At 43.4% G+C, this 13165-nt stretch overlaps 1 protein-coding gene across 4 annotated transcripts in view; it reads right to left on the bottom strand.

Annotated features, from left to right (window-relative positions):
• ZBTB14 (zinc finger and BTB domain containing 14) overlaps positions 1-13165 on the bottom strand; it is a 94062-nt gene that overhangs the window by 55071 nt on the left and 25826 nt on the right. The window lies entirely within an intron of this gene.

Genomic DNA, 13165 nt, shown 5'->3' with positions numbered 1-13165 from the left:
TGGAGGAACAATTTTTGATGCTGACTAGTGAGGAAGCATTCATATGTTTACTAAAGTATACCTACCCTAGAAAGCATGTATAATAACATGAAAGGTGAACATTTGATGGATGTTGCTGAAGTTGTGTTCTGGCCTTGTGTGATTTTATTAAGTAGCAAGTCAAACTGCTAGTCTCATGGACAGGTGGCACTTAAACTCTTGCTCTCCAATCACAATGTCTTAGGAGGCTGACTATATCGAGAGACTGCAGTGTGTCATACACTACTCCACCTCTGCACCTTAAGCTCTCTCGCCTCTACTGAAAACCGATTTTTTGCTACATTTTTTAATTAACAAGAAAAAAAACAATATTGATGACATAGGCAGAACAACCAGTGATTGGTGTGTCAGTAACAGAGATATCGAGCCTATGACCGTCCACAAAGGATTAGCATTCAGATACATTTTCAGGACATAGAGCACTGTAGGAATTGTACTGACATATCGATACAATCCATATAACATTATAAAAATTGTATAAAAAGTTCATTTAATTAGCGGAATCAAACAAAACACTTCCACTTCGGAAACGAGTACTACTGACAAAGGTGAAGGACATTCATAGTCATAAAATGTATGCTTTCATCATAGTTCTACTGGTCTATTAAGTTACAGCACAGCATTGTATTATATAACTTACTTTATGCTGATACGTTAGTGATCTTAGAGAAGGCATTTGGACAGAGACATATTAGATGTAAGTGCTGTATCCAGTTTGGAGCTCATCTCACGGATTCTGGTGTACTGCCCCATGATGTGAATGGAGGCATCATTACAAAAGCTAAGACTTTATTCTCGAATATAGGTATGGGTTGAGCTCATGGTGGCTTTCAAGTTTGAGACCGCACTAAATATTAACTGATGGAAAGGCTACTGCAGCCTGTTAGCTATAAAGGTAAAGTAAAAAGTCCACATTTGTAAAGCGCACAATCACCCGTAAGGGTCTCTAGGCGCTGGGGGGCCGTCGGGAAGATTAAGCGAGCTATTGCCCAGAGTCACATGGTGCTGGGCTAACCTGCCGCCGGAGCCGGGGATCGAACCGTGGTCCCCAGATTCCAGCGTCAGTCGCCCTGGCCGCGGCGTGAGGCGTATGTCTACATAATTGAAAAAGTTGGAAGAAACTATTTGGTGACATATACAACTAATATTTCTGATACATCCCGAAAGGAATATTTATCTTACACAATACATTAGTTAGTTTGTCACGCCTGGGTTCGCAGCTGTACCCCACACATGCTTAAAAAGTCCATCATAATACAGGTCGATGGATAAAAACAGTATAGGTAGACATATGGCAAGAATTGGGTTAAAAAAATGCTTCAAATGCGGCTTACTAGCATGGTTCTAATAATATTCCTGACTTTTCACTATGGCCCAATGGATGAAGTCCACAGGTTCAAATGAAAGTCTTATTAGTCTTTACCGCACAATGTATTTAACTAAGAAAACGTGTCAGAAACTTTCGCCCAAAATATTTGTGGGAACCAATTTTTAAATTCCGTGGGTTAAAAATGTTAGTCGTTTTGTAAAGTTAGTTGGTGGTAGAGGTTTTGAATTTGTAGAGGTGTATGACTGAATTGTGAAATTCTCAAGAATTATGTAATTACATTGGCATACCCTCACTAAGATGTATATTACGATGTCGGTTGAAAAGCCTCCGGCTGCTAGTCAGAGGCTTTCTGATCGACTCTGTTGGTCTGCGGTCCAATCAGCTCTCAGGGTCTTCTTGTCGGTCAGAACCGCACCGGAATCCGCTATGGACAGCGCTTTCGCCATCAGGATTACGATGTCGGTTTCTCATAGCCTTTCCGTGCCGGCCTTTCCGACATAGAAAGGCTGTCGGAAATCGACCCTGGGGCCCCTAGCAGGGCCCCCTTGCCTCTGCGGTTTACAGCTGGGGGTCGAGGAGGTACCTAGGGTACCCCCCTGTAAAACCCTGCACTGTGTGGCAGGCACAATGGGGTGCCTGCCACAGGATGCAAGGATTTACACACACACCTATTTCACTATAGGAGCCTGTATTATGGCTGGAATACTGCCGTGACACAAACTCCCATAGCAAACAGTGGGAATCCAACTGAACAGCTTTCATTTGCATCGTAATCAGGCGGTCGGAACTGCTGACCTCAGGTCGGTCGATCCAGAGTCTGACAGTGTCGGTCGAAGGCAATTCCGATCGACATCATAATAAACCTCTATATGTTTTATGTCATATGACAATAGTATTGCATCCACTACATTGACTTTATCACTACATCGCAGGTACGTAGATGTGGAGGTTAGAATGGTGATGATGGTGAACACCCAGGCCCCCACTTTGAGTTCATTGCTATCTCCACAGAGAAACACTCACAACCGAATGAACGATTCAAGCGAATATATCCCTGAGGTAACAGGGATTATGAGTCCCCTCAATGGGGAATACCCAGGCAGACCCATGGTCCTTTTGTGCGGATTTTCCTGATTGCAAGGAGTTTTATGTAGATTTTTACCACATGCACTGAGAAAGCAGAAAATATCTGCATTGGGACATGAGCACTCCATGGTGTGTTGGGAAGGATGACGTCTTAAGGTGTGGTCTCTGGAGGGAGCATTGTCTTCCCTCCTTATAGTGCTGGAGGGAGTGGGCGGGGAGCTGGGTGTGTATGCATCCTGCAACTGAGCCGTGGTTTTTCCAGGTGTGGATATACGGGGCCAGTGTTCACAGTGCGAACCAGGGAATTTGGGATTTAAAGGAAGATTTTTCTTTCTTATGAGTACAGTGGTGGAAGCTGTGGGATCAGCATTGTAGAATGTTAGACTTAAATTAAACTCAGATCAAAAAGAAAGGATATCAGTGGAATTTATATGTATCCCAAATTGTGCTGAAAGTAAAGGCAGGGTTACGTTAAAACTAAACAATATAATAAAATACCTTTGCACGTGTCTTCCATTTCAAAGTGAACGTATTTCGATATTTTAGTTTCAGGCACTTGTGGCCATCTGAAGTGTTGTGCCATTGAGGTTATTTACATGCAGGAAAATAATCAATGTCACCCAATGGGAAGGTCATGCAACACTCAACAATTAAATTAACTATTCACCAAAAAGTCAATGAAGACTGGGCATAACAGAGAGTGCTGAAATCTATTTCTCTACAGCAAAATATGTTGTCAAGTACACATTGTCAAAAGTAATGACGAAGTAAATCTAATAAACGTAAAAATTAATCGGTCCTCTTGCCACTGCAATACATTGACAACGTTTGAAGCAGAGCATGTGTAATGCAGCATTTCTTAACATAATGGGGATGGATGGCATCGTATGGAATTGAAGGCAAATTTACAGTTTAGGCACTGCTCAAAGTTATCTATCAGACACATCAATTTTGACAGAACAAGGATGAAACATTTTGCAAGGGGGAACAGAAACCATTCCAGATGAGGGAGTGTGTGAAGCAATGTTGTAGTTAAGAGCAGTAGGCCTCTTTCTATATATGTTGAACTGGTAAACTAAGTGCACTGTTAACTCTAAACGTGTTTCCCGTCTAGTTTAGGGAGCAAGGTAATTTTTGTCTCTCTTCGAGGGTGAAGAATCCGTACACGAGGGTGATATAGATAGGGTAATTATGCGGCTAATTCTGGTTTTGCTTAACGGTAGATGTTGTACCTGCCACATATTCCACATACACTTACATATGCTACATAAGAAAGATGGCATTTGCGGTGCAATGCAGCAGTGGAGACGCTGCAAAAGTTAGCAGATCAACTATCAGTCTTTGATTGCTAGAGTGAGGGGTTAAACTGTACTATCTAGGTAAAACTATTACCGCACATTGTTACTATCCCTAATTGATGTACTGAGACAGGACTTTTGCCTCTATCAAAAAAATAACCAATAATGTTTAGCTTTAATTCATAAAGTGTGAAAGTAAGGAACCATTCTTTGTCATAAAGATGGGTCGTTTCAAAACTGCAAATTCGTGTTAATGCAAAGAAACTGCTCTCAGAGCAGGAGTCATTTCAAAAGGCCACTCAGAGTACAACCATATACCATTTTACTTCTTTTTTTAAAGTTCTGATATCTTTAACCCCTTGCCTGCCGGGCTAATTCCCCCGCTGTGCTGGGGGGCGGGGGGCGCACACAGCGCCCTGGTGCTCATGACGAACTCAGCTCGTCATGAGCCATGGTGCTCGTGTGCTCATGACGAGCTGAGCTCGTCACGGCCACACCTGTTTTTAAGAACGTTCAGCACAGCGGGGGAATTAGCCCCGCGTGCGAGCATTCGGACCGTTAAGTCGAGCTCAGCTCGTCATGAGCACACGAGCATCGTGGCTCATGACGAGCTCAGCTCGTCAGGAGCGTGTGAGGGGTTAATGAAACAACGCCTCCTGCTGGGACACTTACATTATAGATATTAAATAGACAACACTGTTTTGCATGGCTTTTTTAATGTAAACTGTGCTGTTAAATGTCCAAGTGTGAACATAGACTAAACGCAAATTAGAAGATCAGTTCTAAAACATAACCGGCATACGCACATGTATAACATTAAGTGTGCACATATATGCGTGTTTTCACTCAGGAGAAACTTCGCCAACATGCACATTTCTTGTAACTCTCACTATTTTAGTCCTGAAATTAAATTGGATGATATTACTAGCAAGCATTGGCAGTCTCAAAAGGAATGGAGTTGGCTACAGGCTTTTTGGCTTTTGCCAATGCTCGTTTTTGTCTTGTCATTGCTTTTGCAAAAGTTAATTGCTGCGGGAGCTCCTGTACCCCTGCACACATAAAAACATGCCTGAAATAAAATAAATTCTGTTCAAAAGCAGATATTTCCATTGTAGCCTCTAGAATTAAGGGAACTTCTTTGTGTGCTTGAGAAAGAATAGAAAGAGGTTATTCATAATTAATTTAGCAATAGCTGAAGCGGCCTAACCAATTTGCTGCATTTAATTGGGTTCATATACATTTACTCGTTTCTTTGTGGTAAATTCGATTAACATGAGTTAGGTGTGCTTATTGGTCGGGGCTATGTGAGTCATTGGAAATGATTGGTGGGATTAATAGATAAAAAAGAGGATACATGTATTCTTAGATTGCATAGACATGGTTTCAAAGAAAGGGAGGTTATGGTTTATGAAAGGCGTATAAGGCGGATGGAGGTAAGGGAAAAGAAAGAAGAGGGAACTATTGAAAGTCAAGGTCAGATTTTTATGAAGGTTTTAGACTACAACGTGGGAGGCTTTTTAAAATGGCATACAATCTGAGGATTTCGAATTATAGTAAGAAATAGGCTTGGGTGAAATTTTAATTGCGATAGTGTTTTTGTGTTATTTTAGGAACTTCGTGTTACATTTGCTGTGCTAAATTCTCAAAATGATGCCATTACACCACTATGTGTAACTACATGTCACATGTGACAAATATTTACCACAAAAGCATTACACAGCAAGAAAAAGGGACCCAGCTGTTGTTTGCAATGCATTTTTGCAATATTTTCTACGGGCAATATGTGTTTTTGCATCAAACATTTGAGGGAATGACGCATTTCACTCTAAAATATACCACAAAATGATGGATTCACATTATGCATAATCATGTGTAGTTTTGCGGACACACATTTGTGAATTTTGTTCACCCCTAGTACGAAACTGTAGGAAGAAAACAACATAATTTGCATGTGAGATAATGGTATGAAGTATTTTGATAGGCACCAGAATCAGGTGAACAATCTGATCGGTCTGCAGCTATGACTGATTTCTGTTTAAACATGAATGCCCCCAGCATGGTATACAACAGGGGTCTCCAACAAGTAGCTTGCAGGCTACTAGTAGCTCACCAGCACCATCAAAGTAGCTTTCAGGCGTGAAGCCAAACCAAGCCGATCTCGGAGTCTGTGCATATTAAAGAAGGCAGCACTGCTCATTTTATTATCCTCAAGAGTTATAGTCAGCTAAACCAATAGCAGGGCCCCATGATAACACTCAAACACACACTTTGTTGACATATGGATCAGCCACATGAACCATCTTTAGCCACTTAAAATCTACCTAAGAAGGAGATAGACCATGTTATACATCCTTTTCTATCAGCCGCACCATGTGTGACATCAAATAATAGTGGCAGTAGTAACCAGTGCTGACTCACCAAAGTGTGTGACTGCAAAAACTAGAGTGAAAATGTGTTAGTTGGGAGCACGATCAACCCAAAAGCTGAGGAGAAGAGAGTTAGTATCTAGGGCAGGGAAAATTAGAAGCATATTCATTAATTTATTTGTGGGTGTGTGACATTAGGGCCTTCCCAAATAAACAGTGTTGATTCCTTGAAGCTACTCCTAGTGTCAAGGACTGCCAAATATGTATGCCGGTCCCCAACATAAGAATTTTATCTCTGGTGCAATTGTGCCCGTTCAAAGTATAATTGTGCCAAAGCCATAATTTTTTCATCTTTTATGGGCATTTTGGTCTAGTTGTTCCATACTTGCTGCCATCATTAAAATATTAAGCGCATTAGTGGCCTGCTTTTAGCAATCCCCGAAAGAATGGCAACTGCTTATCACATAATAATGGCCATAACTGATATATGGTGTGCATCCAGCCTTGGCACACCATAAATCATGAAGAGAGGAGGGCAATCAGCATAGCGATAGGACTGCCACATTACACTCTCTGCCTGGGAAGAAGAATAGAGATGGGACTGCAAAGAAAGTATTTGACTGAATTTACAGTGGAAGAAAGACTCTACATGAGCATACATCTTCAATAATTATTTTAGATAAATATTTTAGATTTGTTGTTTTGGTTTGTTTTTGTAGCTTTTTATTTTAGTATATTGTGGTAGCTTGTTATTTTCTCTTCCTTTTTAGGAATGGGTGATCAAGGCATGGCTGCTCCGCCTAGTTTTTTGGTTTCACCTGGGGACCCTCTCATACCGTGGAAACGCTGGAAAAACATCTTCTTTACGTATATGTTGGTGATTGGTGGAGATAAATATGGGCCACTAAGGAGACAAGCAATTTTGCTTCATCACTTAGGTACTGAAGGAGGGAGGATTTAAGATGACTTACCAGATGTTTCTGTAGGTACATGGGATGGACATAACATAAATGTGTATGAAATGTCTCTGCAAATGTTGGGGGAAAAAATTCTCCTAAAGTAAGTGTAGTCTTCGAGAGACATACATTTTCCTGTCCTACACAAAGCCACGATGAAGACATTATGACATATGTTGCTGCCTAAAGGAGCTTGGCAGTAGCATGTGTGTTTCAAAATTTGACTGAGTCCTTAATTCGTGATCAAATTGTAAGGTGTACTAATAATAGAAAAGTGAAAGAAAAGCTCTTTTCTATTGATCCTACCTTGGAAGAATCTATACAAATAGCAAGAAGCGTGGAGCATACCGCGGTTTTGATGAAGGGGATAGATATGACTAAGCCCAGTGTTAAGAATACTGAGAAAGAGACAGCTACTGCGGAAGTGAAAGAAGTTAAGTTCAAGCAACCCTTCAAAACTGCAGAATTTGGGGGTAGTTAAAAGAAGATAGGAGAAAAATAACTTGTTACAGATGCGGATGTCCCGGTCATATTGCTTCCAGTCTTGCATGTGGTGCAAGGAATGTCACATGCAGGGCTTGTTGGAGAAGAGGTCATTTGGCTAAATTCTGTAGGTCAAAAGGGAGAATGCAAGATGCTAGTATAAAAGTTGTAGAGGGTTCAGAAGAACTCCAAGAAGAAATTATAGTGACAATAAATGAAATAAAAAATTCTGTAGTTGTGGAGAACGATAACATGTCAAGCCTAATGATTGAAAGCTCAGGGCTATTAGAAAAACCATATTGTAATATCATCTTAGGGACTGCTCAAGTCAAAGTCCTGGCACACTCAGGAAGTTTGTTCACTTTCATTTCTAAAGACACGTATATTGATGACATTAAGGGTCGGATTAATGACTTGTAGTATGCAGATGTCAAAAAGGTGGGATATGGTGGTTGAAGGATTAATATCATAGGTATGAGGTGGATGCATATTCATTTTAAGTAAAATAGTGTCCATGGGAGAATGTACGTAAGAGAGGAAAGCTCAAATCATTTAGGGTGGCGCCACCAGAAAGATTTGAACATTGTTCTCGAACCCAATGCTGTGGAGCCAGAAATATGTATTGAACCAGTGAATGAAAATGCTTTGCCTAAACTTGATACGGAGACAGATTGGGGTAAGAAGTTAGTAATGTCATTTCCACATGTATTCTCTGACAAATTGGGATTATTGAAAAGATTTACTCACCAAATAATTCTAAAAAAGAACGCCATTCCTACTGTACATAAAGTGAGACCTGTACCCATTCTCATAAGAGAGCAACTTCAACTAGAATTGGATAAGTTGTTGAGTGAAAAGATTATCGAGCCTATGGAATCATCCGGGTGGCTTGCTCCCATTGTAGTTGCTCCTAAGGAGGGGAACAAGATTTCGCCTTTGCATTGATTTGCGTGATTTAAATAAAAATATATGGGTTGATCGCCAACCATTACCTTATATCGCAAAAATGTTGAGTGGAATGGGAGGGGGAAAGGTGTTCAGTGTATTGGACATGTCGGCAGCATACCATCAAGTAAATTTGCATCCTGAATCCAGATCAGTGCATATTTTATGACCCCCCCTGGGTGCTTATCGTTATTGTAGGATGCCGTTTGGATTGGCGTCAGCCTCGGCAGTCTTTCAAAGAATAATGCATTGCATTTTCAAGGGTATGCAAAACGTATTGTGCTTCCTAGACGTTTCGGTGGTGTTTAAGTCATGGGAGGGTTATGATATGTTACCGAATGAGGTGTTTCTCCTTTTGTTGCTCTTAAAGGAAGGGAGCCTGCGACTAAAGAATCTCCAATGTGGTTACTTGGGAAAAAACAGATATGGTTTAATGGTGGGCATTATTGGCAAAATACAGGCATTCTTACTGTTATGGTGAGCATGCGTGGACTATGATTGCAATACCTGGGTATTTGATGCAGAATCTGTCCATGAGAGACATTTTTACACGGCGGTACTCAATGTAAACGACAAGCAGAAATTAGGGGACTATGTATTTCCTAACAATAAAAATGTTTTTTCAGAAAAGTTTTTTGGGGGGGGGAATGTTGTTTGATTCCAAGTGGAAAGTGGTATTTGATAGAAAAATGAGTGTATTTGCAAAAACGAATAAGCTAATGAAGACAAAATACTGCAATTCTAAAACACATTTAAAATTGTTAGCTGAATGATAAATTAATTTGAGTTGAGGAGACTTACTGCTGTGGTTATGCCCTTTGTGGCACTTGGTGATTTGAATGTTACTGGATTACTCAGGTGGATGCATTGATTATTTTAAATGTTATCCTAGCATTCTGCTGAAAAAATCACCTGGAATGTTTGGGTGGTTCCCACTGATAATCGTGCTTAGGATCGTCATAATTTAATGTTGATACATATCATCAGCATTTTCAGTGATAAAATATGCTAGTAGCTCAGAAGAACTTTCCTTGAGCACAAGTACCTCTCCCTACAGAAAACATTGGCGACCCCGGTATACAGGTAAGTACCCCTGTCCGAAGGACCTGACATCCTGAGCATCTGATATCCCAACTTTTGTTTTGGCAACTGTGTTATGCTAATCTAGTGTGTGGCAGACGCCTAGACCCGTCCATGACCATGCATGATCCAGCTTCTGTCCTGTGACTTGCAGGGTGCCCGACAGAGGACTACTGTTCCTGTATTTGGTTTAGCACAAAAGGCAGTGCTGGCATCATATTTTGTTTTATGATCTCATAAGTTGTATAGAGTGAAAACAACATGAATTACAACAACAGATCTGTTTACAAAATGTTAATACAATCAAAACTTCTTGGCAAATACTAGACCTAAAAATAGTGTTCCTGACCTTCAATTCAAGACCACAAATCCTTTTTTATTCAAGTATAACCTTTTCAAAACTCATACAAGTTTTTTATTGTATTTACTTTATGTTAGAATGAACTCTTGTGCATGTCCGATGGTATTTTCCGTTTTTTCGATTGGACTGTACTTGAAGTTAATGAGAAGATACCAAAGAGCTGATATATCAGAGCCTTGATCATCAGTGCTTTCCATATTATTCATTGTATGCATACTTGTTGAAATATCGTTGATATTTTTATATTCACTTGAACATCATTATTATTGATGATCCGGATAGTATGCAGGCCTAACAAAATTACAGGTTATACAATTCATTTGATTAGGCATAGTTTTGCACACTTGGGCAGGATTGTGGATATACATTTTGTATGTTCAATTTGTACAGTTGCTTACTTTTGGATTGTGAAATTAAGAAACCGAATTTTAGAGAAGAATAGTATACAGTTGCCAATTGCATATTGTTTTCAATGGACTTCCAATACCGGGACGTCTAAGATGACTTCCTCGACGTGTATGTTTTCTTTGTTAATTTTTTCATTCCTCACATTATATTTAAATGCACTGAAAATTGGATCACAGACAGAATATCGACAACAGAAATGTAGACCTAAAAAAATGGAGTGGAGTGGAGTACACTGGGTGTATAAGAGTAGGGTATATTGCGATGGAATAGAGTAGACTGGACGGGGATACATTTGAGCGGGTTATTTGGAGTGGGGTAGATTTGAGTGGAGTAGACTAGAATGGGATAGATTAGATTGGGGTAGAGTGGAAAGGGTTAGAGTGGGGTGGGGTTGATTGTGTTCGACTGAGTGGAGTGGGGCAGATTGGAGAGGAGCGGATTAGATTGCAGTGGAGTGGACTAGAGTGGGGTATGCTGGAGTGGACTGGAGTGGGGTAGGCTGGGGTGGACTTAAATGGGGTAGATTAGAGTGGGGTGAATTAGTTTGTAGTGGAGAGGGATGGAGTGAAGTGGGATCGACTGGGGGTAGAGTGGGGTGGATTGGTGTTGAAGGGTTAGACAGTATTTGAGTGGAGTGTTGGTTATGGAGTGTAGTGAGGTAGATTCAATCAATCAATCAGGGTTTTATACAGCACGCTGCTCACCCGTGAGGGTCTCAAGGCGCTGGGGGGGGGGGGGGTGGAGGGGGGGCGGCTCTGGATCAGTCGAAGAGCCAGATATTGAGGTCCTTCCTGAACGTGTGCAGGATTGGGGAGCGTCTGATGTTCACATGGAGCTCGTTCCTGGTTTTGGCTGCGATGTAGGAGAAAGCTCTCCCACCGGTTCTCTTTCGGCGGATGCTGGGGACCTCTGCCAGGGCGAGGTCGGCGGAGCGGAGGTTCATCTTGGGTACGTGGAAGGATACTCTCTTGTTGAGGTATTTGGGTCAGATGTTGTGGAGGGATTTGTAGGCGTGGGTGAGGAGTTTGAAGGTGACCCTCTTTTCGATGGGGAGCCAGTGGAGGCCTCGTAAGTGTTGGGTCATGTGCTCATGGCGCGGTGTCCCGAGGACGAGTCTGGCTGCGGCATTCTGGATGGTCTGGAGACTGTGCAGAAGAGCTTTGTTGATTACGGCGTAGAGGGCGTTGCCGTAGTCCAGTCTACTGGTAATGTGTGTGGGTGACAGTCCTTCTGCAGTCAGGGGGGGTCAATCAGTCATTACATTTATAAAGCGCGCTACATACCCGTGAGGGTCTCAAGGCGCTGGGGGAGGGCGCTACTGATCGAAGAGCCAGGTCTTGAGGAGTCTTCTGAAGGCCAGTAGGTCCTGAGTCTGTCGTAGGTTGGTTGGGAGAGTGTTCCAGGTCTTGGCGGCGGGGTAGGAGAAGGATCTTCCGCCGGCTGTGGTTTTCCAGATCCGAGGGACTGTGGCGAGGGGGAGGTTGGCTGAGCGGAGGCTTCGGGTGGGGGTGTGGAAGCTGAGTCGGTTGTTGAGGTAGGTGGGTCCGGTGCTGTGTAGTGCTTTGTGTGAGTGGATGAGGAGTTTGAAGGTGATCCTCTTGTTGACGGGGAGCCAGTGCAGGCCTCTCAGGTGGGGTGTGATGTGGCTGTGGCGGGGGACGTCGAGGATCTGTCGAGCCGAGGTGCTCTGGATTCGTTGTAGTCGTCCCAGGAGCTTGTTTATAGTTCCTGAGTAGAGGGCGTTCCCGTAGTCTAGTCTGCTGGTGATGAGGGCCTGGGTGACGGTTTTTCTAGTGTCGGTAGGGATCCATTTGAAGATTCTGCGGAGCATTCGGAGGGTGTTGAAGCAGGATGCGGAGACAGCGTTGACTTGCCTGGTCATGGAGAGGGAGGAGTCGAGGACGACCCCCAGGTTCCGTGCGCGGTCCGTGGGTTCCGGGGCTGTGCCAAGCGAGGTGGGCCGCCAGGAGTCGTTCCAGGCTGATGGGGAGGGTCAGAGGATGAGGACCTCCGTCTTGCCTGAGTTCAGCTTCAGTCTGCTGTCCTTCATCCAGTCGGCTACGGCCCTCATTCCTCTGTGGAGGTTGGCTTTGGCGGTGTGGGGGTCTTCGGTGAGGGAAATGATCAGCTGGGTGTCGTCGGCGTAGGACATGGGTACTCACAAACTTTCTCTCGGGTGGCCAAATTTACAGTGTGGTTTGTGGCTGAGGGCCGCACCGGTGGGGGCGGGGTCAGAGGGGGAGGGGGCGGGGCTAAAGCAAACAAAAATTGTGACCATGAGGTTAAACACAGATCCCTGCAGCAGACACCTTCGTCCACTGAGCCACCAGAGCCGTCATACACACATCTTTCTCTCTCTCCCTCCTTCTCTCTCTCGCTCCCTCTCTCCCTCCCTCCCTCTCCCTCCCTCTGTGTCTCCCTCCCTGTCTCCCACTCTCCCTCTGTGTCTCCCTCCCTGTCTCCCACTCTCCCTCTGTGTCTCCCTCCCTGTCTCCCACTCTCCCTCTGTGTCTCCCTCCCTGTCTCCCACTCTCCCTGTGTCTCCCACTCCCCCTCTGTCTCCCTCCCAGTCTCCCACTCTCCCTGTGTCTCCCTCCCAGTCTCCCACTCTCCCTCTGTGTCTCCCTTCCAGTGTCCCACTCTCCCTTTGTGCCTCCCTTCCAGTCTCCCACTCTCCCTTTGTGTCTCCCTTCCAGTCTCCCACTCTCCCTCTGTGTCTCCCTCCGTCTCCCACTCTCCCTCTGTGTCTCCCTTCCAGTCTCCCACTCTCCCTTTGTGTCTCCCTTCCAGTCTCCTACTCTCCCTCTGTGTTT

Source organism: Lissotriton helveticus, chromosome 4_1, assembly GCF_964261635.1.
Source record: "Lissotriton helveticus chromosome 4_1, aLisHel1.1, whole genome shotgun sequence".
In the NCBI taxonomy this organism is placed as follows: Eukaryota; Metazoa; Chordata; class Amphibia; order Caudata; family Salamandridae; genus Lissotriton; species Lissotriton helveticus.
Note: the sequence above shows the minus strand (reverse complement) of the source record. Positions and strands in the feature narration are given on the sequence as shown.